This window comes from Malurus melanocephalus, unplaced genomic scaffold (genome assembly GCF_030028575.1).
Source record: "Malurus melanocephalus ecotype Western Australia unplaced genomic scaffold, MMel_1.1 scaffold_1, whole genome shotgun sequence".
Taxonomy (NCBI): domain Eukaryota; kingdom Metazoa; phylum Chordata; class Aves; order Passeriformes; family Maluridae; genus Malurus; species Malurus melanocephalus.
This window is the reverse complement of record NW_026623233.1, coordinates 3,260,836-3,265,998: the sequence shown is the minus strand read 5'-3', so window position 1 is coordinate 3,265,998 and position 5,163 is coordinate 3,260,836.

Sequence of the window (5,163 nt, the reverse complement as noted above, 5' to 3'; positions counted from 1 at the left end):
ATTCCATTTCATTTTTTCTGACCCACGGCTTTTCAATCATGAGGATTATTATTACTGTAGGTATTGAAAACAGAAACTATTTCATTTTATACCACTTGTAAATSCTCTGCTTTTTCTCTGTTTTAAATAACAGAGTTTTCAAAGGGAGGTGATAGGGAGCTTACAGGGTTGATCCTCAGCTCAAACATTTTACACAGCTAAAGCTCAGCTGTAAGTCAACCTATAAAAGGCACTGACTATTGTCATGCCAAAAACAAATATCCACAGTGTCTCATTCAGACTCTTCCATGAGTTGAAGCATTTGTTCTTATTAGTTCTCTGTCATTATTTCTCTGTCATGCAGCCAAAAAAAGATACTGAGTTGGCCCTTCTAATATACAGAGAAGSGTCCAAATAAGAATCAGCAGGACTGAGTCATTAGGAGTAACATTTACAAATTTTACCAATTCAGTAAGGCACACTGCGAGAAACAATGTATGCAGAGGGCTCTGAAAGGTTTGTTTGGAGGGTTTTGTGCTCCATTTTTCCCTCTCTGAAAAAGTTTATCCAAATTACCAAGTGAGCCAATGACCATATCCATTTTGGTTCATCTGTACTCTCCACTTAATTAATTTTRACCTGTTAACCACAGTTACTGCTGAGAAGAAGTGCCTTAAAACAAAATAGAAGAAAGGCAAAAAATGCCACTCTGAGTGAAAGAAAGTTCTTTGAAATGGCAATCCAGTACATGTTTGAAGGCCAGGAGTCCAGATGCACTGTTGTACAAGAAAAATTACAATGTTTTTTTCTGTAAGTGAAATATCTTGAGTTTCCTGGTTTGAAGCAAATCATGCTTACAGGTTATTTTAGGTGTCACTCAAAACTACCTTCAAAACACCTGAGGAGCAAACAAAGCTGTCTTGGATATAAAATGATGTCAGCATTCCCTTTTGGCACTGGTGTGTGATCTGTGTGCGGGGGGTTTCTCAGAAAAGCCAGGAAACAGATCCTAAAAGACCAGCTAAATTTTCTCCTTTTTCCGTCATTCCACCCTTTGGTTTGTCAAAACTGCCCCATGAGAAAAGTACACATCTTGCAGCTTCACTGGGGACAAAATGGGAGCACAGAGCTGAAACTGTACTGAGATGGAGGTACAAGAACTGTTGTTTTCCTGGCTTTGTACTCTCTGGTATGAAAATGTGCAGATGAAAAGATAAACAGAAGGAATTAATGCTGCTTTTCATATCTACCATTACCATTAACACTAATGAACATACAAGTGTGAACACTGCTCTTTACCCAGGCATCTCAGAGGTTCACTGTGTGAGCTGAGATGGGTTTTAACAATTTTGTTTGTTTGTTTCAGTGGTCCACWTAATGGAGCTGGATATTTATGTTAAGAAAATTGGACTAAGGACAGGTATAAATTACATAATTTCTATATACTGTAAAAAATGCATCTTGTCWAATGGCCTGATTTTATTATTTTTGTAGGGGTATGTAGGGGTATGGATTTTTTATAAGCCTCTGACTTAGTGCTACATTAGAATTTGTGGTATGCAGTACCATTAAAGCAAAAGTAACCTTAAATATAGTTGTCAGTGAAGCTTCACTTTTTTGTAATCCAGTTTTATGTGGTGTTTTTGTGGATTTGGGGTCTATTTGTKTGGCTTCCAGTCACATTCTACTTAAAATATTGTATCATTAAAACCTCAAAAAAAATATAGTGGTGTTCTGTATAGAGTTTGAGGTAATTTTTTTTCCTGAGAAATGTAGATTGTGTCAGTTTCATRTATAATATGTGGAGTGACTGAAATTATTTTTGCTAATATCTGCAAATCTTTATTATGGTAGGTGAAAGAAGTGCAGTCTGTAGAAGAAGTTATATCTTTGTGGGTTTGAATCAAACATATGACATTTTTTGATGTGTCCCATATCCCATATAATGAAAGACTGAAARTGGGAAGCAGACAAATGAAGTGTATGTGAGTAATAGAAATTTTATTAGCTCGTGAGAGGAACGTCAGAGGGTGTGTTCACCTCTCCTGGGAGTTCACCTGTGCCTTCCCAGGCTCAGAAAAGCAGAGGTTTTACTTCACCTGAGAAAGGTGTCAACGAATAAGCAACCAGGTTGCTGCTTGATTTGAGGGGAAGGGGAAGGTTTGCTTTGGGCATAAGTCAGTGCTGGGAACTTCTGTGAGAGTCAACATTCAGGGAACACGATAAAATGTGGATAAAATCCCTCTGCATCCATGTCTATCAGGGTGTTTGCCATGTGTTGAGGAGGTTCATGGCGAGGGTGCAGTTTTTTATTGATTTTAGTGGAAGGAAAAGGAGCTTTTAAGTAAGATTGTGGCAAAACAGCACAATAGAACAGAACAGTAGAACAGAACAATATTTTATGTGGTTCTGCCCWAGCAATACTCAAGGAAAACAGGGTAGGAAGAACTGGGATTTGCAAATGCAGCTTGTGTACAAATCAAGATCTTCRGCAGCATAAGGAATAACGCTATCTTATATATTCTAAAACTGAAAAGTACCATGGTTCTGTGCAAGCTATGAAAACAAACTCAACAACATAATTCTGCAATTAAAAAGATGAAAGTGACAGTTTATTGTTGAAAGTTCTTTGGTTGAATATGTTTGGGTTTTTTTAATTGAATCTTAAGTCAGAAGGGGGAAGGTGTTCCTGGTGGCATAAATCCAACTGAAAGAAATACTGAAATACTGAATGCATTATGTTTTTTAGGGGGGAGAGGGGTTGGGTTCTGATTTGTTTGTTTATTGGTTTGTTTATGTAAAGGTGAATTGCATTTGTGTTCCAAAAGATGCAAACCAACTGCAGTGCAAAATTTGAAATATTGTATAGTTCTGCTAAGGAAATGGGAGTGGAGTGGGGGGAGTGCAGAGGGCATTGGGTTGTTGTACTGGAAAACCAAATGTCAGAAAAATTAGTCCTTGCAGCTGTCAGGAGAACAAAAATGAAGTTGCACAGAACTTCTCACAGTCCTGTGTGAGTAATGAATTGCAGGTCCCAGAAATGGGAAAATACCTTTCCAGTGCAGGTACTCAGCACTGTCCTCCATCAGCACACACATGATTGCTGTCACTAAAGCTGACTGCACTGTGGCCCAGGGTCCCTTAGCTCCTGTATGGGTGTTTTCCACCAACTTCAGTGTTAGCTCACTTCTTTGGCCAGTTTATACTCACTAAAAACACTGATACTCTTCATCCTTAACAGGTAACATAACTCCAGAATTTTAAATTTCTKGATAAAATGAGAGGTGCTATTAAACCTCATCTTCTCTTTGCTCTCTCTCAGGTTTTTGGAAATAATTTCCAAGCAATAGGATCCTATAGTTGCTTGCCCTTCTGGAAACTGGCTTTGTTAAGCAGAAAAATTGACATTGCTGTAATTCCAAGCCTGTGGAGAAAAATGACCTTACATAAACTTATAAATGTCAAACTCTGGCAGAATAGAGGCAGCCCTGTGGGAGAGCTTGACTCAACTATATATATTATTTTAGAGAGTCAGACTAAACCTGCTAATGAAAAAAAAAATACAGTCAAAAAGAAGGGGTTTGTCTATTAAATCTTACTACTGGGTAGAGGTAATACAGTGGCATGTTTCAATGTGAGTTTGACATATAAAACCCAGCTTGGATTTATTAAAAATTGGATAAAGACCTAACTTCCTGGGCTCAAGCACCAGATCTGGAGAGAATTTGTAGATCTCTGCTGAATAAAGATGCAAGGTAAGAGATTAGCTATTGTAGTGAAACAGAGGTAGAATAGCTTCCTTTATTTCCTTTGATGATCAGCATTTGCCTCAATTGTGATGGCATGCTTTTAAAGTGAGTAGGAGTAGAGAAAAGAGGAATGCTTCTTTTGTCTGGATGTTGAAGGGAAACATGAAAAGGTATATGAAAAATGAGCAYATTCCATAGAAATTCTTAGAGCAGACTATTCAGTGCTTTTCTATCAGTTTCTGAAATATTTCTGTTTGTAATAAAAACTATAATTCAGATATTTAATGCAATTAACATAAACTCTGGCTTGATTTAACTCATGTTAATCAGACCAAGCTACCATTATTACTGGTTTTAAATGTATTTAATTAAAATTAATTTTCACACTGAGAAATGTGAAACATTAACTTGACATTTTATGTAATTTGACAATATAATACAACTTTGAAGCCCTTGTAAAAATTATTGCTATGTTGATATTTTAAGTCAATTCCATTAATATAAGAAAATTACCTATTGCTGCAGATTATTATTACTATAAGAAAGGTTTGAAAACATTTTCTTCTTAAGTCTCCAAGCGTTGTTTCATATCCTGGAACATTATCAATAGAAATCAGAAATTACTTAAGCTGAGAAATAAAATAAACCATTTATCTCTCATCTTTGCTGCTAATTGACTAAGCTGAAATGCATCTGAAAGGTTTTATGTATTTACTGATGACTTTAGGAGAATGTTTGAAACTGCTTTTCATTGAGATGAGGATGCCATCCATAATACCAGCAGGTTTTCCCACGCTGTTTCCTGACCTGCAGAATCCCTGCTGCTCCAGTGTTTGGCTTTTCTTAAGCAAAGACCACCAGTTGTGTTAAATTATTCTGTACTATGTGCCTGAGGAATTATGTTGATTTCAGTGCCTGAAATGTATCCCTCTCTGTTGATATAAGGTGACAATATAAAGCTTCCATCTAATTTTTTACATGGTTGCTTTATWTTGAAAAGCAAAGCTTCCAAAGTCTTACTTCCAAGTAACTTGTTTAATAGAACGTGCTGCAGTGCACTTGTTTAATAGAGCGTGCTTGGTTATAAAATGTTTGATATAWTTCTCCCAYGSTGTTTGCAAAGGAAAAACAGTCACRCAGTGCAGTAAACTTCAGAAAAGTATCTTCATTAATACTGTTTTGCAGCCATCAGATTTCATCCAAATTGTTTTAAAGCTGTGTGTCTTGACATGGCCAAACCCATGAAAGCCATGTAACAATTTTCATGCTGCTAAAAGTCTATTTCAAATGTTTAGAAAGGATCTGATCTGACATCTGAACTAATGTCAGTGTAAGATAATAACATAAACTACTGCTGATTGTAATTTCTGTCTAAAGAATAAATTTAAACAGATGACCTTTGAAGACATCAGTATCACAAAAATATAKAAAAATC